The 25,159-nt window shown below is 42.9% G+C and overlaps 1 long non-coding RNA gene across 4 annotated transcripts in view; it reads left to right on the plus strand.

Moving 5' to 3' along the window:
- LOC129636776 (uncharacterized) overlaps positions 1 to 25,159 on the plus strand; it is a 200,126-nt gene that overhangs the window by 120,375 nt on the left and 54,592 nt on the right. The window contains exons 5-6 of one of the 4 annotated variants that reach the window (XR_008707109.1): positions 13,418 to 13,528; positions 21,836 to 21,973. The exons of 2 other annotated variants lie outside the window; for them this stretch is intronic. This is a non-coding gene — a long non-coding RNA (uncharacterized LOC129636776). Of the gene's footprint in view, positions 1 to 6,751; positions 7,973 to 13,417; positions 13,529 to 21,835; positions 21,974 to 25,159 lie in introns of those variants that run through there. One more of the 4 variants, XR_008707108.1, reaches the window with a different exon arrangement.

Here is a 25,159-nt window from a genome sequence, read left to right on the forward strand (position 1 = left end):
GTGCTGCCAAGGCCCTGCCGTGCCTGGAGGGCTTGGTTCCTGTTCTTATCCGGCTAGATCTCTGACTGTAGCCAGGCTGAAAGTGACATGGCTTGCTCAGTAACACTCAATATCCTCTTACGGGATTCTCTGACTCAGAACTCACAGACAGGATGTGAGCTCAGCTTCTCGCATACCTTCACACACATGGGCACGGTCCTGTGCTTCCTCCAGTGTTAATTGGGGTGGGAAGAAATGCTAAACATGTGTGTGGGGGAGATGGGAAGGAATTTCTTGGGGAGACTCTTTGAAGAGACACTTGGCGGGCTACAGAGGAGGATGGCTTTTCCTTCCTGAATTTTTGCCCTATAGTCCAGCTCTCAGCATTAAACCCAGGAGTGACTACCCAGTAGGCACAAAGCTGATCTCCTTTTCTTCAGTCTCTCAACTTCTTGTCCAGACAGAGAGGCCAGAGTCACTGTACTTAAGCAATGCCCCATCATATCCAGCTGTTTCTATCAAACCAAGTCTTCCCTGTCCATTCTGGTCAACACAGTGGTCCATCGACTTAACCCAGTATTCCCGTCTTCCCTACCTCTTATCATTCTTTCCTTTAGCTTCTATGCTGCCAGCTGGTCAGTTTCCTTCTAGTTTATCCCATATTTCCTGTTAGTTCTTCCAACTTAGTGTTGACGTTTATCCTTACTGGAAAGCCCAACTGCTTCAAAACAACCTCAAAATACCACCATCATCACCATCAGCATGACCCTTATCATGTATTAGCCCATCCTTTACACCAGGCTCTGTGCTAGGGCTTTCCATGAATTAATCCATTTAATTCTCATGATAATCCTATGAGGTGAGTACTATTTTACCCCCACTTTACAAAGGAGAAAACTGAGGATCAAAGAGATTGAGTGACTTGTGAAGGGCCTCAAGGGTATTAAGCTTATACCAGATCAAGGATTTGATCCTAGATCTATCTGATATCAAAGCCAGAACTTAAAAAAATTTTTTTAATTATTTTGTCTGTGCTGGGTCTTGGTTGCTGTGCTGGGGCTACTCCCTAGTTGTGGTGCATGGGCTTCTCATTGTGATGGCTTCTCTTTTGTGGAGCACAGGCTCTAGGGCATGGGCTCAATAGCTGTGGCACCTGGGCTTAGCTCCACCAAGGCATATGGAATCTTCCCGGGCCAGGGATCGAACCTGTGTCCCCTGAATTAGCAGGTGGATTCTTAAGCACTGGACCACCAGGGATGTTCAAAGTCAGAGTTCTTAATCATGATAACATATAGCCTCCTGTTGACCCCAGGCTTTCTTACCTTGAATTCAATCAGAGTTCACATATGTAGTTTAGGGTCCATCCTTGGGCATTTGGGTATTGAATACAAGTGAGAATTCTTATTAGATCAGATGATTCAACACCTTTTTAGTAACTGAGAAAACTGAGTACAAGAGGGGCAGAAAAACTTGCCGAAGACTCTGAAGTAGGTCAATGGAGGAACCAGAACCTGGTCCCAGGTCTTCTGACTGAGGCCCACCCAGTGCCATTTCCAGCACAGGACACGGCATCCATTTGTGTTCTTGAAAGTTTGTTCTCCATAAGCTTCAAAATTATTAATCTTGTCCACTCAGTTCAAGTACTAGTTCATTAAGGATCTAAGTCATATTTCACACTTTAAAAATATATTCCCAGTCTTACGTAAGATGTGGAAACAAAGTGGTTTACATCGTGGTCACTGAATGGAAAATTCAGAAGATGCTGGCAGTGGCTGGCACATAGTCCACCCAGTAAGTGCTTTTCAAGTGAATGAGTGGATGAATGAAATGGTGTCAGGAAGACTAGAGTTGAATTTGAGCTGGGGGGTGTTTCCAGGAATATGGATGAAGTTTTGCAACAAAGGAAAAACACCCAGCTTTGAATGCTGCTGACAAGCTGGTCTTTAAAGAAAATTACAACACATATGTATGGAGAGATGAGTCACTGGAAAAGAGTTATTGAACCTGACAGGCATGGTGAAGAGAACAGAAGTGGTCTCTGACTGCCCAAGAAATATGCTGAACATCTGCTCGGCATCAACCAGACCATCTCTGCCTTCTGGCTGATGGGATGTGCCCCTGTGTCAAGCCACGGCCTCTCGCGTTTGGCATGTCATTCGGAGCTCTGAAAAATGTGGTTTCTGCAGAGGGTGAAGTGCCAGGTGTTCCAGGCATGCTCCTGTACAGTGTTCCCTAGCTCAGTGCTCTTCAAACTTTAATGAGCATATGAGTCACTTGAGCATCTTTTCCAAGGGCTGATTCTAATTTAATAGGTCTTGGGTGGAGTTTAAGATTGTGCATTTCTTACACACTACCAGGTGACGCTGATGCTGCTGATCTGAACGATACTTTGAGTAACAGAGTTCTAGGTGTTGCTCCATGGAAAAATACTAGAGAAGGCAACAGTTCAAAGTAGTTCTCCAGAGTTGTAAACACAGTGGGGGAAGGAGAGGGTGGGACAAATTGAGAAAGTAGCATGGAAACATATACATTACCATATATCCACTAGATAGTCAGTGAGAATTTACTGTATGATGCAGACTCAAACCCAGGGCCCTGTGACTACCTGGAGGGGTGGGATGGGTGGGAGGTGGCAGGGAGGGTCAAGAGGCAGGGGACGTATATATACCTTTGGCTGATTCATGTGGATGTATGGCAGAAATCAACACGATATTCTAAAGCAATTATCCTTCAATTAAAAATAAATACATAAATAATGTAAACTGTAAAACAAGCAAACAGAAATACTGTACTGTATATGTGAAATGTGTTAAGGGAGTGTTAAAAGTTCTCATCTCCAAAAGAAAGAAAGAAAGTAGTTCTTGTTCGCTTCCTTAGCATTCTCTTCTGATCTAGGACACCCACTCAGGACCAGATTTCCAGCAGTGGGCTGGCCTCCCAGGTGGTAGTTATGATGCTTTCCTGGGGGCTGAATGGATTTGAGAGTCAAGGAGATGTTATGAGATTGCAAATCAAAGAGATCAAAACTCATACTTCCTACTGATTTACACCTAAAGTCCACACGAAGAAAATCTGAGTCACTTAGAGATTTATCTTCATTTCTAGGGCCTAGCACATAGTAGCAGAGAAGGCAATGGCACCCCACTCCAGTACTCTTGCCTGGAAAATCCCATGGACGGAGGAGCCTGGTAGGCTGCAGTCCATGGGGTCGCTAAGAGTCAGGCACGACTGAGCGACTTCACTTTCACTTTTCACTTTCATGCATTGGAGAAGGAAATGGCAACCCACTCCAGTGTTCTGGCCTGGAGAATGCCAGGACGGGGGAGCCTGGTGGGCTGCCGTCTATGGGGTCACACAGAGTCGGACACGACTGAAGCGACTTAGCAGCAGCAGCAGCAGCACATAGTAGGCCATTCTATTAAAAATGCCAGATGAATGAACAAGGGAAAAGAGGAGAGACTGTAATAATAAAAAAATCTAGATACTACATCTCTCTAAAATAAGCTTTACTTACAGGATTAAGAACTATGCCCCAAAATCAAGTAAACAAAAATAGATGTGTGAAGGACCATACCTTAACACTCAGACATGTTACTTATGGAAAAATTCTAAGCCCTCACTTGGAGCCTATTTGCACTTTTTTTAACGTTTAAATAAAAGAGTGAAATGGTTTATTATCAATATAAACAGAATGATGTGATATCTCACCTTTTGTAAGATTTTACAATCTGCAATTCACTTTAAAAATAGGTTTACTGAGATATAATTCACATATCATAAAATTTACCCTTTAAAGGTGTTATTTGTGCTTACTTTACAACCTATTTTATAGAGCTTGGCTGTCTTAGTAGATGAGAAAAGGCAAGTTAAAGCGGTTTGAAGAGGACAAGAGACAGATAAAAGCAGGCAAAAGAAAAGATGGTGCTAAGAGACAAGGCAAAAATAATATTAAAAGAAGCACAGAGAAGTACCAAGAAAGTACAGTAATCTGGAATTATTTAGCTTGGTGGAAACCCATTTCTACTACACTTCAAAATATCCCAAGAAGATGGCTATATACAACCTGGGATAATAATGGATGTTCAGGTAAAGAGTCTGCCTGAAAAGCGGGAGGCCCAGGTTTGATCCTAGGGTCAGGAAGAACCCCTGGAGAAGGAAATGGGAACCCACTCCAGTATTCTTGCCTGGAAAATCCCATGGATGGAGGATCCTGGTGGGCTACAGTCCATGGGGTTGCTAAGAGTTGGACATGACTTCATTTTCATGGTGATGTCTTTGAATTGTCAAAGAGAGGTTGAGTTGTATTCAATGTACTCTGCTTAGGAAGCCAAGATAACTGTGATCTATTAACACATTTTCTTTACAAGGGTAATAAGAAATATATTTTTAAAGAAGTTTTGGGTGCTTTAAGGAGTACTCAGCTCTCTCCACAATGAGTCAGTCCACAGGGATTCCAGAAAGCACCGATGTTTTACAGTATGACCTGAGAGATGGGACCAAACTCAGCCACATGCACTTGGCCCTGCTGGCTCGTGGCAAGAAGTCCCCCTCAGCCCCACATGTGTGATCAAGGGTGTCCAGGCTTCGATCGCGGCACATCTTCCTCCCGTGGGTACCATCCTCCCCTTTCCTTTTGGCACCTATCTCCTGAGATCCTCCTGATTCTATAACTTAAAAGTTCCTCAGTGGGAATAAGAGTGGTCCTGAATCTGAGAGGCAAAGAAAATGCTGGAAGACTTTCTGTCAAATTTTCCTTTGGTTTAAAAATCTGAAATTCATTTTCTCCTCTGACCCGTCCCCAGCTGCCTGGGGAAGGAAAACACCTGGATACACAATGCCAGGAACCACTGTCTGAGCACTCTTACTTTTATACAGTTACACAATTTTTTTATTGTATTTATTTTTGCCTGTGCTGAGTCTTCGTTGCTGTGTGGACTTTCCTCTAGTTGAGGAGAATATGGGCTACTCTTCAGTTGGGATGCGCGGGCTTCTCATTGTGGTGGCTTCTCTCATTGTGGAGCATGGGCTCCAGGGCATCCGGGCTTCAGGGGTTGTGGCTCCTGGACTCTAGAGCACAGGCTCAGGAGTTGTGGCGCATGGGCTTAGCTGCTCCAAGGCATGTGGAATCTTCCAGGATCAGGGATTGAACCTGTGTCTCCTGCATTGGCAGGTGGATTCTTTACCACTGAGCCACCAGGAAAGCCCTGAGCACTCTGATTCTTGATTGTGCAACTTGCTTCCTAGTCTCTTGCTTTGAGGGGCTACATGATTATAGTGTTAGGCAAGTAATTTTCTGCACCTATGTTTCCTCCTTGTAACATGAGGATGGTAATACCTGCCCTGCCTTCTCACAGTGTTAGTGTGAGGTTTAATAATAACCTTAAAAAGTAGGTCAAATATATTGAGAACTTACTATTTTTTTTTCAGGTATCATCTGCATATTATCTCGCTTAATCCTTATATTAATGTTGGAAGTCAATAGCCTTATCATCCCTGTTTTGCAGATAAGAACACTAATTAATAGAGGTGATGGACCAAGATCACCATGGCTTAGAACTGGTGGGGCCTGATCTTGAAGACAGGACCTCTGAGTTCAGAAATTATATGGGATAATGCCTACAAAAGCATTTTTTGCAAGCTGAAGAGGTCTCAGAAATACATGAGGTTAATACTCTGTCTAGGATTAATTTATAGGACCACATTGGAGTCCACCTCCTACCTTTGTCTCCCTAATGTGGCTTTCCTGGCTGGGCCCTTCCTAAGTGCACTTAGGAAACTTCACAGCTTTTCCTGTGAAGCTTTTCCAACAAAAACTTCTTATGTTGCTTTTCCTGATGGTTCTGGATCACTGGCATCTTTAGCTATAGGATCTTGGAGATCACTGCTGAAATTTGAGTCTTCGACATCACGATAATTGACTTGTAATGGCCTGACTCCTTACTGGGGAGAAATGCTTCCCCTGATCTTTGGAAAGGAAGCAGCCAAACTATTTTCTTCGTTATTATTGGGAAAATCAGCCACTGTACTTCTAGAATCGAAATGACCAGGATGACACCTTGCACAGATCCCCAGTGGCTGCTATTTTTCTTTTCCCTTCCCTGTGCACCATCTCAGATGGAAAACTGCTGCCTGGTCTGCTAAGGTAAGAAGTACTGCTGATAAGGGCTTCTCAGGGTTGTTGGAATAGTTTCAGGATTTGTGAATATTTCATTTTATCTCTGGACTTCCCCTTTACTGCAAAATATCTGTTTCCTTGGGTGTGCTTGCCCTACACAAGGAAAAATTCCACAGTCTCAGATTTCTTCCAGGCTACTTCCTGTTTCTTTCCTATGGTCATTTCTAGTCATCTTTGCCACGGTGTGTGACTCAGTCTGGGAGCATTTCAGATTTATCCAACTTTATCCCACTCATAAACATATATTACTTTTTTTTCCCCCTACAATATCTGACACAGACTATCCCAACTCTTGGTATGATTTTCTATTTAGAAGAGCCAGAGTCAAATTTACAGTCAAGGGCTGTTCTTTTGGTTACTCTTCTAGCCCTTTCTCACTTCCATGCTTCAAAACCTCTGATGCTGTCAATACTTTGCCAGCCATCACCTACGGAAGCCCCTGATTCTAGCGGATCTTTCTGACTGACACAGCCAATTCCTCTTATATCACCGCCTTGACAGGATGCCATCAGCCTATACCTTCACCATTTCCCTTCCAAACCCACCATTTCACACTCTGCTCCTTCCTTCCTTTAACTTAATATGTTTGCTTTTCAGAAAACGATTAGGAAGAACTGATGGTAAGCACGCAACTGGAACCAAGGAAGATTGCCAGGCACCCAGATGATAGCATTCCTTTTTCTCAAATCAAGAATTCATTTGGAACTAGGATGTTTGAGGAAAAGGAGACTCAGCCTGACATAGCCCTTCACAAACAAAAGAGAATGAGCAGGAGTTGAAAACAAAATACAGTTTGGGACATGGACCAAACAACATGAAAACATCTTGCAGCGTGATAAAGACTGTGTAAACTTCTTTATGTTTCAATGGGATTGCTTTTGCAAAATGCAAGGGCATTGCTTATATTTTCTTTGAAATGTATCTGTGTTGAGTAAATACAGCAATTGTGGCTTTTGACTTGTCCTTCTACCCCAAAGTCTTACATAATTTTAATGCTGCAGTTTGATGGAGGCACAGACTTATATCATATCACATATGATATCATCAGATCACAGCAAATAAAATGCCCAGCAAAGGAGATTATTACCCTTACAGATGAGGACAGGTCCTGTCTTCCTCTGGAGAAGTCCACAGGATCAGAAATTTCAGGAATCATTTGTTGTTGTTCAGTCACTCAGTTGTGTCCGACTCTTTGTGACCCCATGGACTGCAGCCAGGCTTCAGTGTCCTTCACCACCTCCTGGAGCTTGCTCAAACTCACTTTCATTGAGTCGCTGATGTCATCCAACTATCTCGTCCTCTGTCATCCCCTTCTCTCCTCCTTCCTTCAATCTTTCCCAGCAACAGTGTCTTTTCTAATGAGTCAGAAATGACTAACTGACTTCAAATGTCCAGGATGCCCATACATGAGAACACTTGGGTCCCTTCTCTGTAAATGCTCTCTTTGTTCCCATCAGGTTTATTCCCTGCTTTTTCTGCTCTTTCCCATGCCCTAATTTTAGTCTTATTATGCTTGTGGGGCTTTGTGTTTAGTTGCTAAACCTGGGCCCTTTTCACATTCCTCTCAAGACAGGTGAACATATCAAGTGTCTGCATGAGTCACCCCAGTGAGGCCACCAGTTTCCCCAGAGAACAGTCCATGGCTGGGTCCCATTTTCCCATCTTTGCTCCTGGACCCTGAGCCATCATGGCCAAAGCTTGGTCTGCTCTCTGCAGTCTCAGCGCCCCAGTTCGAGATCTCAGCGACTTGTGGGAAGTTCCTCCTCCTCAACCCATCCAGCTGGATCTCCAACACTCCTCTGCCCATCTTTGCTGTGGAGGTTCATTTCCTTCCTGTTTTTTTTTTTTTTTTTGGCGGCCGGGGGGTGGGGGGGGAGGGGGGAGTAAAACCGCATTTATTCACAGGGAACATAGTATGTTGCCCTTGAGGAAATTGTTTTTAAAACATTTTACAAAATTTAACTGTATTTTATTAACACTATTCTATTAGTTTCTGGTGTACAGCTTCAGATTCTTTCCCTTTATAGATTATTATAAGATATTGGATATTGTTCTCTGTGCTATACAGAAAATCCTTGTTGTTCATCTATTTTATATACAGTGGCATGTGTCTGTTACTCCTGTACTCCTAATCTGTCCCTCTCTTCCCTTTCCCCCGTGGTAACCTTAGGTTTGTTTTCTATATCTGTGAGTCTGTTTCCGTTTTGTAAATAAACTGATTTATATTATTTTTTTAGATTCGCACGTAAGTGATATTATCAGCACATGGTGTTTGTCTTTCTCTGTCTGACTTACTTCACTTAGTGTGATAATCTCTAGGTCCATCAGTGTTGCTGTAAATGACATTATTTCATTCTTTTATATAGCTGAGTAATATCCCACTGTGGGTGTATACACACATACCACATCTTGTTTATTCATTCCTCTGTTGATGGACACTTCAGTTCAGTTCAATTCAGTTACTCAGTCGTGTCTGACTCTTTGCAACCCCATGAATTGGAGCATGCCAGGCCTCCCTGTCCATCACCAACTCCCGGAGTTCACTCAGACTCACGTCCATCAAGTCGGTGATGCCATCCAGCCATCTCATCCTCTGTCGTCCCCTTCTCCTCCTGCCCCCAATCCCTCCCAGCATCAGAGTCTTTTCCAATGAGTCAACTCTTCGAGTGAGGAGGCCAAAGTATTGGAGTTTCAGCCTCAGCATCAGTCCTTCCAATGACACGTAGGTAACTACTATTTCTTAGCTATTTTGAATAGTGCTAATATAAGCATTGTGGTGTGTGTATCTTTTGGAATTAGAATTTTCATCTTTTTCCAGATCTATTCTCCAGAGTGGGATTGCAGGATCATGTAGTAAGTCTATTTTTCACTTTCTTAAGGAATCTCCATACTGTTCTCCATAATGACTGTATCAGCTTACATTCCCACCAATAGGGTAACAGGGTTGCCTTTTCTCCACACCCTCTGCAGCGTTTATGGTTTGTAGGTTTTTTGAGGGGTACCTCATTGTTGTTTTGATTTGCATTTCTGTAATAATTCCCCATGTGGAATACAGTCTCTGGGTTGCAAAGAGTCAAAACTGAGCACGCTCACACACAATGTTCTTTCGTGTGCCTGTTGGCCATATGTGTGTCTTCATTACCCTTGATTTTTTTTTTAATTTAGAAGGTTTTGCCTATGGGCAGGTTTTCTCACACTGCCTCCTCTCTCTTTGTCCTGTTTTCCTGTGTGTCTGACTCTCAGTTCTACATGTGTATCTTATCTTGTATGAAATACCTGCTATGAAGTAGTATTGTCACTTCCTAGTAAATTAAAAAAAAAAAAATCTTTTTTTTTTCTATGAATGCAAGAAAGGACCAGAGCTTGAAATTCAGGAAACACCTAGAACCCAAGAATGTAGCGAGGAATGAATGGGGAAGAATGAATGGGGAAGAATGAACGGGGAAGTGGGTGTAGAAGAATGGGGAACTTAGCTGGACTTGGCCCTCCCCCTCCTCCCAGAGACCCGGTCCCACCTTGCTTGTTTCCTCTTCCCAGCTCTCCTCCCTTACGGCTCCTTTTGCAGCCTATAATTTCTATAGAGCCACCACTTCCACTCCTCTATGCAGTGCAGATTCTGCCCCCGCCCCAGGCAAAATCAAAGCTCTTTCTAAAATGCAAATGCAGATTAATTTTCACAGCAGGGGAGACAAAAATTAAGAAATTAATTAATTATGTTCTATTGATGTTTCTATTTTCAAGGATAAATATTTCTTTGATGATGTTGTCTTGAGAAAGCACTTGCTAAGACAGGCTCCTGTTTATGAAACAGAGGGCTTGTAGACCACGAGGGCCAATTTTCTCTTCCTGATGACCATGAGAACGGCACGATGTGTTACTTAAAGAACATAAGACAAAAATTTTTAAAAACGAGTGTGAAGCTAGAGGCGTATGTTACAATAGTTTGCTACTTGTTCTCCCGACTGCAGATGTGCCAGAGTTTAATCTAAATTGTACACAATCAATAATTACACCTCTTTGTGGCTACTGAAGTCACTGGCCTTGATTTCTCTCTGTAGGACCACTAGCTGACCGTTTAGTCTAGGGGTGGGCACTGTGGTATTTTCTTGCAGAAGAAAAGGATCTCGTATCAAAGGCTGCATATTCTAAGTTTTCAATTGCCTTCACTAGAAGTGACATGCATCTGATGGTTTGGATGGCTTAAGAACTTCAGCAAGACTGCTCTACGTACATTTTTAGTCACATTCAAAATGAATATTCCCGTACCTAGAGGTAGGTTTGAAACAAAGAAAAGTATTTTGTCATTCATGGGCTCAGTGACACTCATTCTTTACTCTCTTGACCAAGTTTGTGTATATGTATTATTTCTTTAATCTGCCTATGAAGCAGGAGATGCGGCAGGAGCCTCGGGTTCGATCCCTGGGTTGGGAAGACCCTCTGGAGCAGGAAATGGCAACCCACTCCAGGATTCTTGCCTGGGAAATCCCATAGAGAGAGGAGCCTGGAGGGCTATAGTCCATGGGGTCACAAAGAGTTGGACATGACTAAATGACTAAACAACAGCAACAATTATTTCTTTGGCTTTGACTTTTATTGGTATCTAGATTTAGCTACTGGCTCTGCAGCTCCTGATAATAATTTAGATAAAATTTTAGTTTATTTCTTTATTATACATTTGGGAACTGCTAAGAAAATAGCCTATGTATAGCAAGATCCACATACAAGATTGTATATTTATATACAATCTTTAGTTTGCCTCCTGAGTGCATGCATGGCAAGTTGCTTTAGCTGTGTCCCACTTTTTGCAAGTCCATGGCCTATAACCTTGCCAGGCTCCTCTGTCCATGAAATTCTTCAGGCAAGAATACTGGAGTGGGTTGCCATGCCCTGCTCCAGGGGATCTTCCCAACCTAAGGATCAAACCTGTGTCTTCCGAGGCTCATGCATTGCAGGTGGATTCTTTACCGCTGTGCCACTGGGGAAGCCCTGCCACCTACTTCTCTTCCAAGTGATATCTAAAGGCACCTGCTTTATCCCAGACACAGATGCCTTTTGAAACTCCAATTTGACAAAGGAACTTTTTTTTTTTAATATAAAAGCAGCCCCAAATCAATAGCTTGTACTTTCTTGCAGCGCTGTCATTTAGAAGTGATTGACCAGATACTGTTCAGATTGAGGTGGTTTGATTTGTTTCCTGTCGAGGCTCCTCTATCAGGCATTACTGATTTTCTTCCTGGCTTTATTTGGCACCATGCCATAGTCCATCAAAAGAGAAGCTTGTGATCAAAAGAAGGCTGGAGTTTTAAGGAAGATATTTCATTATCTCTTACAGTGCAGAAAAAAGAATTTTTGAATCACAGATGATGAAGCAAGAAAATTAGCAACATGAAAATAAACAGACATGTGGTTCTCAAATAGCAGATTACTGTTCAGGAACATTCCTGAGTAGAATATCTAACTATCTTAAGAAAGACTTGGTACAGGACTGAGGGCAACAGCCATGGACACCTTAGGCTGCACCTCTGCTGCAAATAAATTAAGGGTTTTGCCTAAGGCCATGGCCTTCTATCCTAACATTATCCAAATTATATCTATCCATCATTAGTCCTACAAGGTATGGAAAGTTTCATTGGTTGAAGCTATTTGAGATACAAATTCACAAACACATTAGCAATCAGAAATCATTTAAAATGTTGTTCAACCCCATCTTTCTCAGCTACTCTTCCCTCCTCTTCTCCCACATCAGACCTGTTTCTGTCCCATGGAGGTAGAGCCCACTGACCACATTTTGGGAACACGCTATAATTCATTATTCCTCAGTTCTCTTGTGTGGGTCCTGCAAACTGCATTGACCACCTGGTTGCTTTTATGAAGAGGAGTGTTCTTAAGACCAGACACTTTCTTACAATTTGATTCTTAACATGTCTATTCTTCTACTCTTGGCCACCTGACATTTATCATTTCTCACTGAAAAAAGGGGAAAGAAAATTGGAAGATGCCTTGATGCTACTAAAGAATTGTGGAAGACTCATCGTATCACTTTGCATTCCATTTGTTCTTTCTTCAACAGTGAATTTAGATGGCTGAACACCAGGTTCTCTCCCTTCCCCAAGGATTGTCCCAGCTCAGAGCTTCTGATTCCACTGTTTCAGGTTTCTGCCCCTCCGCACCAACAACCTCACATCCTCATACCCAAGAAGCATCTCTCTAGGGGTTTACAGTCTTTTTTTCTTGGAATCTTCAATAACTGGTTAGAGGAGATCAGTGGGCCCTCTTCATGTCTTTGGAGAGCATCAGTGAACATAGTTTTGCTGGATGTCTAGTCTTTAGCCTGCAATTTTCTGAACAATCTTTCTTCCCTGCACCTGAGGCTTAAAGTTCATTTCCATGATAAGAGTGGGCCACCAATGCAGACGCAATGTCATCAGTTGTCAAGGTCTGTGTTTCTTTTAGACAGTAGCTGAGTTAATTATTCAAGATTATATTTCAAATAAAATCAAGAAAAGAGAAAGAAAATTTCATGGTCATCTCAGTTACTGTCTGGAAGTGAGATTTTCTTTCTTTTTCTTTCCTTCATTTTATTTGAACTATAACCTTGAATGATTCCTTTTCTTTTCCAATTTTATTTATTTTTCTTTTCCAATTTTTCAAACAAATTGCATATATACATATGCACACACATTTTCATACACACACACACACACATACACACACACACACAGAATGCATTCATGGAGGAAACTAAAAATCATAATTTCATGACCTGGGAATCAAAACAGTTGACCTAGAGTTTTTAGATTTCCTATAACTCTATATTTCTGTTGTCGGGGGAAATTTATTTCCTATTATTGGCATTGCTTTACATGGTGAGGAACAGCTCCCCACCCTGCCCCCACCTCTGGCTATAACACTCCTAGACTCTCATTCCTATCCCCAGCTTGACTCCTGGGGAGAGGGGATGTCTCTGGACTGGCAAGTTTGGGAGAGGAATTAGGTATGAAGCGCCCAGCTCCTCCTTCTGTTGGAGTGTGCCCCTGCCAGGAACGTGTGGGCCCACTTGCTCTCAGTCATGCTGCAAGCTCAGGGGTAAGTCTACGGGAGCTCGCTGGGGAAGCTGGGTGGTTAAATCATGCTGGTTAGGAGTCCACGATTAGGAAATTTGTTTACCAGCTGATGTAAACCACAATATACGAGAATTAGCTTTTGCTCAGCCTTGCATCAAGAAAAGTGAAAGTCGAGTCTTCATTCGCCTTTGTCTTTTAGGTTGAGCAGGAAAAGAAGACTGTTGTTTATGAGCCCTCGGAACTCTGCTGTCCCTAACTCTCCATTCCACCTTGAGTTTTGTTGGACTGGCTGAGCTGAGGACCAGATGCAGTAAGTGCTAAAAATGTGGCCCCATCTCTCCCTTTCCTTGGAGTCTATTTGCACATTATAATGCAAGGGGAGTTTTGTTTTATCACGGTAGAGATGGGAGGAGTTTGGACCAATGAGGAAAGCAGAAAGGCTGGGATGAACAATATAGTATTTTATCCCTGCCTAAGTCTTTTATTGGATTTGAACATTTATGGTTAGAAGAATGAGGGCCCCAAATCAGAAAATCACAGAAGTCAAGAGAGACAGTCAGTCTCTGGCCCAAACAGAGCTCCTCTGGGCCCTAGTGACAAAGGAAGGTCCAGAATTGGAGAGGGGGACATTTTTTCAACCTCTGACTTAAACCTGGTAGTAGTTTGGCTGTTTAACTATTGGAAGTCAATCCAGGGCATAGGTGATGAGGTTTTGACTGAACGCAATGGTGACAGCTGAAGTTTCGTGGTCAGAGGACATTGACAAGGGGACCAGCATGCTGAATGCTGGGAGATGCTGATGGTGGGATACATAAGACAATCCTTGGAAAACTTTCTAAAATTATGGAGGAATATTTTGAAAGGGCCTAATTTCTAGGAATTATCCTGATAAGAATCTGTGTTGTGACAGCCATCAATTACCTGATAAATATTTACCAAGTGCGTACTATAAGCCAGATATTCTTCTAAGTGCAATGGTATCAAGGTGAACAAGACAGATAAAGATTTCTTTCCCCAAGGAAATTAGACTCTAAAAGGGGAGTTAGATAAATTTGAAGATGATGATGGTGATGATGATTACTTTTATTTGCCTGAGACATCTGTATGCATTTCTGTGTGTACTGTATTAATATCATATACATATATGCATTAAATTTTTTATAAATGTAATATATCAGAATACTTTTCTGTACATAGTATACTTGAGTACCATTTTTAATGCCTACATAACATTTCTGCAGATAACCATGTTCTCCCTTCTATAACCCACATTTTACATTGGACATTTGCTATGCTGTATCATGAATGATGTTTAATCCCAATTTTGTGATTCCAGCCACACCCCTCAAAGTCCCCAGGATATTCCTTGCATCCCTGGAAGCTGATTGGCTGTGCTCAGTCTCTTCTGTAGTCCAGTTGCCTTGGAACTTAGGGTGGCCCCTCTACATGGCTTAGGCACAACTTCAGCCTCTCCTGCTGCTCCAGGCAGAGTATTTCTTGGCCAGTGACTGCTTTGTGGTGGCAAAGCTGTGCAGGGTCTTGTGATTGAATAGGCAGGACAACTCTTTCATCCACATGACTTGCCTTCTTCCCAAAGGTTTCCAGGGTGGTGTTCCCTGGGCCCCAGAGTATTGCAGAGTTTAGTGAAATTACTCTCTCAGTTTTGCCTTCTTGCCTAGCCTCTTCCTGGGTCTCAAATATGCCTCTATAACTGGGTGGGGGTAGAGGAAAGGTAATAACTTTCATTCTGCCTAGCATCTCTATATCCCTTGAAGGTGCAAGCCTTTATTCCTCAGCTAACCTTGACCTGCCTGCTTTCTTCCTTCTGGCTGACCTGCTTCCAAGAATGCTTTTCAGTCTCTCACTCACCTCTTTCACTTCCCTCAATCTGGACTTCTGTACCACTTGACCAGTGCCCCATACAAGCTTTGCTTGCTTGCTTTTATTAATTTTTATTGGCATATGGTTGCTTTACAATCTTGTGTTAGTTTCTGCTGTGAAGCAAAGTGAATCAGTTATACATATAGATATACATATATGTATTTGTGCTCAGTTGCTAGGTCATGTCTGACTCTGTGACTTCATGGACTGTAGCCCTCCAGGCTCCTCTGTTTATGGCATTTTCCAGGCAAGAATACTGGAGTGGGTTGCCATTTTCTCCTCCAGGGGATTTTTCCCAACCCAGGGATTGAATCTATATCTCCTGCATTGTCAGGCACGTTCTTTACCACTGAGCCACCAGGGAAGCCCACAATACGTATACATATACATGCTGCTGCTGTTGCCAAGTCACTTCAGTAGTGTCTGACTCTGTGCAACCCCAGAGACGGCAGCCCACCAGGCTCCCCCGTCCCTGGGATTCTTCAGGCAAGAACACTGGAGTGGGTTGTCATTTCCTTCTCCAATGCATGAAAGTGAAAAGTGAAAGTGAAGTCGCTTAGTCGTGTCTGACTCTTAGCCGACGACCCCATGGACTGCAGCCTACCTATACATATACATAAGCATATACATATACATACGCATATACATATACATATGCATATGCATATACATGTACACAATCCTTGTGTTTTTGAATTTGCTTCCCATTTAGGTCACCACAGAGCACTGAATAGACTTTCCTTCTCTATACAAGATGTTCTCATTAGTTATCTATTTTGTACATAGTATCAGTAGTGTGAATGTGTCAATCCCAATCTCCCAATTACTGGCTATTTCTGATCCCCAACAGGAAACACAGCTCAGGTTCTCTTGCAGCCAGCCCTATTGGTGCTCCAAACATACTCAGACCTTCCTGAACCCTCAGCAGCAAATGTAGCATGGCAAGAGGATTTTCCTGCTCTGATGATCTTAATAATATGCATATTAATTTACATGTCCCTGATTGTTTTCTTAAGCTAAAATTCTTTGAAGCATGTTTAAGGGATTTTGATACCCATTGTCACACTTGGCTTGACATCAGGCTAGCTTTAGCATCAAAAGCCTAGAGCACAGAGGGCTTGTTCTGTTTTGAGTACAGATGTTACACAAAAATGTTAGCATCAGTCCTCTCTTTGGTAGAGTAACTCAGCTACCAGATGCTCAGGGTCATTGGGGGGGAAACTCACAAATGTATGTCTTATTATTTTTTATTTTTTCACTTCCTACTCAATCTGCCCAGTGGTCATACATTGTCCCAGGGCTTCAGTCCAGCCAGGTGGGAGGGAAGTTCTCTGACAGCACAGAAAAAATGGGTTCAGCGTTATTTGTGATGGACACACTCTGAGGAGCCGAGTCACTGCTCTGTGAATAGTCTGGCATTGGTGCTTTCAGAGGACAGGGCTGCTGAAGGATTCCTGTATGTTTTTTCAAAAGCCCGGGCCCTTTGGATTTCTCCATCCTCTGGAAGCATGTGCTGGAGGCATCCCCAGGGAAGAAGCACACTTGGTCTGAGAATGGCATCTGCTCATCGGTGGCTATTATGAGCCCCACTTGGGCTGGAGGTCCTGCCTGTGGTGAGAACCAACTGTCCTGGTTTGTTCAGGACAGTCCTGCTTTTAGCACTGAGACTCCAGGCAAACTGGGACAGCCGGGTGCCCTGTTCCCAAATAAACGGCCCTCTCTGGGACACTACCGAGTTAGACAATTGGAAGGTAGAGATAGTGACTCTGGGAGGGGTGTCTGTTTAAAATGTGGTGAAAATAGTTGGGAGCAGGAAAACAGAAGCCCTGGGCTGAGTTCATCTCTTTCTCTTGTGAGTTCTCATATCCTGGGGGGTTAACATGCTTCCCTGTGTGTTCTGTTTCTCACCTGGAACACCTGAGTAGTAAGTTTGCCCTGCCTGCCTCAGAGAACGCCCACGAGGATCAAGCATGAGGTTGCCTAAAAAGCACTCTGTAAACTGTACGAACTTGGTCAGTGTAATGTAGTTTTATTGTTCTAAGGAATTTATGGTTAATGATAGTCCCAGTGGTGATTGATCCCATTTATTCTGAATTTCATCTCTCAGCTCACATTTAGTTCAGGGTAAATGAATACACATGTCAAAAGTCATAGACTGGCTGTGGTGGCATCTGAGATGGTGGTAAGGGGCTGGGTTTCTAGCAGAGCTGGATGAGCCTTGTGGAGCTGCTTCGAGGCCATCTTGAGGAAAGGCAGGGTGGTTACTCCTGGTGCCTCCAGGCACCTCCACCATCTGTGGGTTTTCTTCCCCCTGCTGTCTCAAAGCAGGAAGGATGAGATGGGGGTGAAGGTGGATTGAAGATTGATTCAATTCTGTCAGTTATGGAACCAGCTTATCCAAAGGTCCATCAGTAAATGACTCAAGAATGTAAAAAATGAGAACGAATGCTTTTTTCCTTTCTTTATTTTTTCCATTTTGTAAGAGCCCAGTTTTGTGAAATGGGCCTTTGGTGAGTTGTGTTTTAAAGGAGACACTCTGTGGAACACAAAACACGATGGGCCGTGTGAATCGCTTTTTGTGTTCTGGGTTTTGGGTGCCCGCAGTTGCCTGACTGCTGCTCACTGCTCGAGAGAGAGAGGCACAGAATGGAAAAATGCTGTAGGCATGACAGAGGACCCATTATCTCAAAATAATTCTTCCCTTTTAGAAAGTCACCGCAGCCAGGCTGGGGGCAGAGAACAGATGTGGCTCCTAGTCAAGAATACTTAGAACCCAAAGGAGAAATCCAACCACAGAAAAAGCTGACACCCGGGATGAAAGGCCATGGGGGGCACGGTCCTTACTGAGCTGTGATGTCTAGCCCCTCAAAATGCAAATGCTGTTGTCTGCAGCACAAAAGCACTGATTTTCCCTTCAACAGAGCTGGTACTATTAAAATAGCATGTCTTGCGTGTAGTTGCCGCACATTCTTTCCATTTTTTTTTTCCTGTGTGAGTCAGAATGCAGATTCTCGACAAGGCCGAAAAGAAAGCCAGCCATCTCATTTACATGGGCATGGAGTATCCACATCTGGATAGAATTAGAGCAAGCAGGAATTATTTGCAGCATTTAAATATAGGCGTGCAGAACTGCTTTCTCTTGACCATATGAGGTATTCACATATAATTCCATGAAAGCAAAATGTGAAAAGTCTACTTCTTATTAAAAGAGGATGTTACCAGTGTGATTCAGCCATTACAGGAACTGACCCAAATCTGGAGATTGACAATGAATGGCTTGAGGCCGCCACATTCTCACCACCTCTCGGATGCCCAGTGTTACACATCACTGTTGGAAGCTGCTAGAACCCCCTATGTCTGTGCTCATAGGCTGGCAGGATCTGAGTTCTGTCCTACTTGGAATTCCCAAGCCTGGTAGTGTGAGCTACAGATGCTGGGAAAGCTGGATGGAAAGCATTGATGGTATCAGGTCCCACACTGGATGAATCTTGTGCATATTAATCCCAGCATCAACAGACATGTTTTCAGTTCAAATAAAATGGAGGGAAAGAGAACATGAATAACAGATACCCAGGCACCAGGAAAGAGACTATAAATAGCTGGCATGTGTGTAAGTTCGTTGCTCACTTGTGTCTGACTCTGCAATCGTATGGACTGTAGCCCTCTGGGTTCCTTTGTCTATGAAATTCTTCAGGCAAGAATACTAGAGTGGGTTGCCTTTCCTTTCTCCAGGGGAACTTCCTGACCCAGGGATCGAACCCGGATCTCCCACATTGCAGGCAGATTCTTTACCTTCTGAGCCACCAGGGAAGTCAGGCACTAGAAAGACCAGGGGAAGGATAAATGGCAGCCTTCTGGAGCTGGGGCACATCAATTCCTCATTACTGGCATCTAAGGAAGAACTGTATGGCTTTTACAGCTGAGCAGATACCCTCGTCAATGTGTGGATGGTGGTGATACTGCTAAAAAGCTCAGTGAGGAAACTGGCAAACAAATAAAGAACATGATATTGTTAGAGGGCTAACAAGGCAGAAAATAAATATCATTGTGTGGACTTGTTCTCAAAATGACACACAACGTTTTAGGAGAATGCTCAGTTCTGTGGATTTCCTGAATCCCACTTTTTCCATGTTAGATTTGTGTCAGGTGACATCTGGTAGAATTTCAAGCATCTGGCCTTGACTTTGATATCCTTCCCTGGGTTCCCAACAGGCTTTTTGAAGCACTATGGTAGTGTTATTGTCTTTACAGGTGACTCCATCGGAATTCTTTTGGGGAAAGGTGTCTATTTAGGAAAAATCCTTGATGCTGTTAGTGATAAAAGGGAGGCTCAGAAGGCATAGGTTTAAAGGGCTGAAGGGAAGGGAGGGGAGAGCAGACTTGCCTTACACTGGACATGGACTGACATATGAGAGAGTGGTGTCAGAAGAGAGCACAGAGGGTGAGGAGAGAGGAGACGATCAGACTGGAAAAGGTACCAGCCTGCAGTCGGTTGGGTTGCAGGAAGACAAGAGGGATGTCTACTATCTAGCTTGAAGTTGCTGTCATTGTTGTGATGGAAATCTTGCCTCCCCAAAGCCATGGCTTCATAAAATCAACCTCTCAAATACAAAGTGCCTGGGGGAGGGAATTTGGGGGATCAAGGTACTGATTGGGGTTGATAAATAATGAGTTGGGAGATAAACTGCGGAAACAGGAATTTGGAAGCAGAGGTATGGGAAAGGCAGTTAGTTCATTCCTAACATCCATTCTTTCTCTTTCCTATCATTAAAAAACCAATTGAGTTTTAGCTGGGCGCATTCTTGTCCAGATAGAGACTACTTTCTAAGACTTTTTTTTTTGGAGTTATGACTGAACATATGATTAATGGATGGCTAATGGCTGGGGTAGAAATAATATGTAGTATTCCTAAGTTGTGTCTTTAAAAGAAATGAACATGCACTTCCCTAAGTCCTTCCTCATTTTTGTTGGCCAGTAAGTGATGGAAGAATTGGAGTAGCCACCTTGAACCTAAATAGGGGAGTCTCACATTAAGGATCATTAGAACTGCTCTATTCATCTTGGATTGTCAATGTTTGGACTGTTCTGTGAAAGAGAGAGATCCAATCTGAGATGCCATCAGTTGCAAGAACCCTATTATTTCATATAGCCTCAAGAGGAAAAACACACATAGCCAATCAAGCTATGACACAACCTGAAGATACAATTAATGATAAGGCACATTCCCATTTCAGAATTGCTTAAAAGTGAAAACAATATTTTAAAATTGTTAAAATATGATAAATGTGTCCTGTTTAGGTCACTGCATTTTGGGTTTTATTGTGATAGCAGCTTGTGTTATATCCTACCTGACACAGAATTTGCAATCAGAAGTGGGGTGCTACCGTAACAAAGCCAAAAATAAGTGGCTTGGTGACCTGGTAGTGGGAAGCAAGGAAAAACATTGCAAACTAGAAATCTGGGGATTCTGGCTATGTGATGGCAAACTATTCAGGAAAATTGTCTACAGTGAAGTCTTGGGAAGATAAACTGGATGGTATGAAATCCAGAAATTTTAGTGAAACTGGTTGGGAAAACGCAGAATGTTGATGTAATCAACAAACATTTTGCTACTTATACGCTGATGACCTCAGGCGAATGAATTACAAAAGGTGACTCATGTTTTAAGGGGCAGCCTTAGCAGGTGATAATATTATAGCCCTCAGACCTCCCAACTGTGTCCCAGTAAGACTTCTTGTCCAGATATGGGAGCTGATTCAGAAGCCAAAATCTGATGAAGGGTTTTGCTATTCCACTGAAACCTATTGTTGCAGATCATTTCAAGGGAGCCAAAATTAGAAAGAGAGAGTGGGGAGGGGAGCACAAAGATGAGTAAATATAAGATCAGTTTAAAAAAACACAAGTCTGAATGAGCTCTTTGGCCATAGTTACATATACATGGAATCAGCTAGAACCAAGTAGCCAGAAGCCTGTAATTCTTTCCTTCCCCAGAACAACCCTAATCCCCTAGATATGTCCCAAGCAGGAAGTGAGTTACTAAAGCTGTACAGCTCCCAAGGAAGGTCTGCTCTTTGCCACTCATTTCAATTTAAGAAAGAAGGAAGATCTTCACAGTGGGCAGGAGCAGGATCACACCAAGGATATTTATTTAGTCCGGGGAGGGGAACTTGGGTCATTGCTGTGGACAAGTGGCTGCTGTGTTTTCCCATATTCCCTTTTCCTCATGGGAGTTTTAAATTGCCATCTGTTAGTTTCTCCTCTGCCACTGTCCATAGGGTATGTGTGTGTGTGTGTGTGTGTGTCTGTGTGAAAGAGGCAGACAGGACTTTAGTAGTGAGCCCCAAGGAGCTGCATCTAGACCACAGGAAAGATCTCTCCTTGTTGGACAGAGCCCAAACTTGAAGCTAGAAACAGCAACCAGATGGAACATTAGACTGAATCCCTCGGGGTGGGGCAATATGTCCCATGATATTTATGGGATAAAGGGTGTGAGTGAATGTTGGAGTGGTTGGAGATGGGGACCGTGGCAGAGACTACTGGTTGTCCTCCACCAACCATTCTCTCCTCACTTGACTAACAGAATGTCCTGTCTGGAGTGAGACCTATGACAGCCTAGGTAACAAATGCAATTCTGAGCCTGTTTTGCATTTGAAGCCAGTTGTGCAATGCAGTAATTTCTAGGTAATGAGATATGAACAGATATGAAGAGCACCACTTCTGCATCATGCCTTTGTAGGGCACGAGTGTGAACTCTGCACGTCGTTTCCCTCTTCCTGCTGCCTGGGATGCAGATGTGGTAGCAAGATCTGGACCAGTCCCCTTGAGCTCAAGCGCACGCATTGAAAATGGCAGAGTGTCTTTACCTCCCTTACTCTGGCAACCCCTGGATCACTGCTTGAGAGAGAATAAACTTCTACTTTGTTTAAGCCACTGCTGTTCTGAATCTTTTTATTATAGCAGCTGAGACTGAACCCTAAGAAATAAAAGTAACCGTAGGCATGCCCAACCCAAGAATTCACAGAAATCTGAAGAGCTTCTGCACCAGAGATTCAAGCCAAATCTTATCTCTATCTCAAGGGGCAGATGAGGAGAGAAGATAAAATCTAGATCTCCTGTGGGCCTTCCATTTCCCAGAACAGACCAGAAAACCCAGACAGGAAGTGGAAACGCTAGTATTGCCTCAGCAGTTGAAAGCTGGAGGCAACATGACCTTCTCTCTCTGCCCAGAGAATTTTTATATGCTAAGTGTCATCAGGTCCCTTTCTGCCACTATTGCTTATAAACTAATACTTTGCTTCTGTCAGGGAAAGGAAGAGAGGCCATTTTTCTTTTCTCATAGAAAATTTTATCCAATTGTTTTTAAACGAAGAGAAATGCAAAGGATATTTTATTTCTAAATTTGTCAGTCACTGAATCAAACTGAAAAAGTTCTGTTATGGTTTTCCTGAGAGAGCTTACACAAAACAATAATTAACATCTCTTGGGATTCTTGGAGCAGTCTCTCTACATACATCACCCGGACGCTGTAGCCACAAGTGAAATGGAAAATGTAGCTGGCATTGCTGACTCCAGTCAGGCTTTGATAAGGGCGACTGAAGTAGTCTGAGCACATGGCCATTAAATAAATGCGGATCCAATCACCTCTACTCACAGAAACACGGCCGTTTTACATCCAAATGAGCCTTGACCGATCACTTGGTTCTCGTTTTAGATTCGAGGGAAACTGGAGTGACTTGATGGTGTGGGGCCTCAATGGGACTGGAGTGTGGTCCCCTGACATCCAGCTCATGGTTCTACTTCACTTGGTCCCTTTTAGAACCTCCATCAGGGCCTTTATGACAGGAGAGACCCCCAAGGTGTAGGACTCCCCCTGTGATTTTCCACAGATTGCTTGGGAACCCTGAGTTGAAGTTTACCATATCCACTCCTCCTTTTTATCGTTTTCTTCTTTGTTTTCAGATATGAAAGTATGATAACACACTTACAGGAGAATTGGAAAATACAGAACAAAGTTACATATAATTACACTATGTATTACAACTACTTTTAAAGTAGATACATTAAGAGTTTTAGTTGTAGTTTCAATATCAAACTCTCAAAAATTAATGGAATGAATATACAGAGAAGTAGAAGGATCTAGTAGACCTGAAGACCACCATGAACCAATTCAACATAATTAAGATTTATACAATTTTCATACAACAGTAGGATTACAAGTTCTATTCAAGTTCCCATAGACTACAAACTAGGAGACACTGGGACATATCCAAAGACATCAAACAAGGTACAAGCATTTCATGGTCTAAAGGTTTTGAAATCATACAGAGTCTGTTCTCTTGCTGCTGCTGCTGCTAAGTCACTTCAGTCATGTCCGACTCTGTGAGACCCCATAGATGGCAGCCCACCAGGCTCCCCCATCCCTGGGATTCTCCAGGCAAGAACACTGGAGTAGGTTGCCATTTCTTTCTCCAGTGCATAAAAGTGAGAAGTGAAAGTGAAGTCGCTCAGTCGTGTCTGACTCTTAGCAACCCCATGGACTGTGGCCCACCAGGGTCCTCCATCCATGGGATTTTCCAGGCAAGAGTACTGGAGTGGGGTGCCATTGCCTTCTCCGTCTGTTCTCTTATTACCCTCCTTTTTAGAAGAAGTTTCCTCTCTTTAAGGTAGGTGGTCTTCTCGGCACTAAACAAATATTTATAGAGCATCAACTATGAGTCAGGTACTATGTAGATGCTGAAGACACAGCAGCAAGAAACAGACAAAAATCTCTGCCCTCTTGGAACTTAACAGAAGAGTAAACACAATAAAATATTGATATGTAGAATGTTAAACATGCAGTAGAGAAAAGAAAACAGAGGGATGGAGAGTGTCGGACTCGGGGTGGGGGCCTAATTTTAAAATGGGTGACCAGGGTGGGCTTCGCTGAGAAGTTATTATTCCCACAAAGTCCTGGAGGAAGTCAGGGAATGGACCGTGCAGCTATTTCAAAGAGGAGGCAGCTGGTCAAGGGGAAAAGCCAACTCAAAGGGCCAGAGGCAGAAGGGTGCTTGGCTCGTTAACAGAACTTTTAACTTCTTGAACACTTTGTAAATGGTCATGATTCTATTAAGCAAGCTTTCTTTCCTTTCCTTTTTTCTCTTTTGTTTCCCTTCTTTTTCTCTCTTCTCTCCTCTCTTTCTCCTTCCTTCCCTCCTTCCCTCCCTTATTCCCTCTGCCTTCCTTCTTTCCTTCCTTCTTTTCCCTCTCTCCTTCCCTTCCTCCCTCTCTCTTTCTTTCACTGATAATATCCTAAACAGTGCTTAGAAATGCTGTCTCCTTTACATGGTTCTCTTACAAGTCCTATTACTAGCACACACCAAATGTATGTGTTCTAAATGCTTGTATGGTTCATTCACTGAAACCTCACAACAGTTCTAAGAAGCAGGTAATACTATTAGACTCATTTTACAAACTGGGACACATTGAGCTTACATATGGCCCATGGTTAAACCTGGTAAAGCAGATAGTAAAGATGAGACAACATTGGAACCCAGGGATTGTGGTACCCTAGATTTTGGTAGGAAAGCATGTACTTTTTCACCATGATGTTATAAGACAACCCACCAGTCTGCTACTGATGGGACATAGTCTGAGTTGGGGTCAAAGGCTTTGCTAGGTCTTCTAAGAATAAAGCCTACATTTGCTAACTGATTCTAAGTATGATCCCCAGGGTGGAAGTGGATCTTCCATAAACAGGAATAGTTGCCGAAGGGAAAGAAACCCTCTGTTTTCTTTAGAACAAAAACATCCAAGTTACATGGGAATGCACCACATGATTTTTGTGAATTGAAGTCAATTTGGCACCAAGAGAAATAACCTTAGGAACAAAGTTTGTATACAGTGTGTTCTTACGGAAACCACAGTTAGAACGTAGAGTAAACTGTTAAAGACAGACCCTTCTTTCTGGAGTTGCATTAGCTGTCTTTGGGTGGGGATAGCAAATTGTTTCGTTTATAAGCTTTGTACATCAAAAGCTAGATCTGCTTACACTTTAAAACCAAAAGGAGGAGAAAGACTTATT

The sequence above is a fragment of the Bubalus kerabau genome, chromosome 22 (assembly GCF_029407905.1).
Source record: "Bubalus kerabau isolate K-KA32 ecotype Philippines breed swamp buffalo chromosome 22, PCC_UOA_SB_1v2, whole genome shotgun sequence".
Taxonomy (NCBI): Eukaryota; Metazoa; Chordata; class Mammalia; order Artiodactyla; family Bovidae; genus Bubalus; species Bubalus kerabau.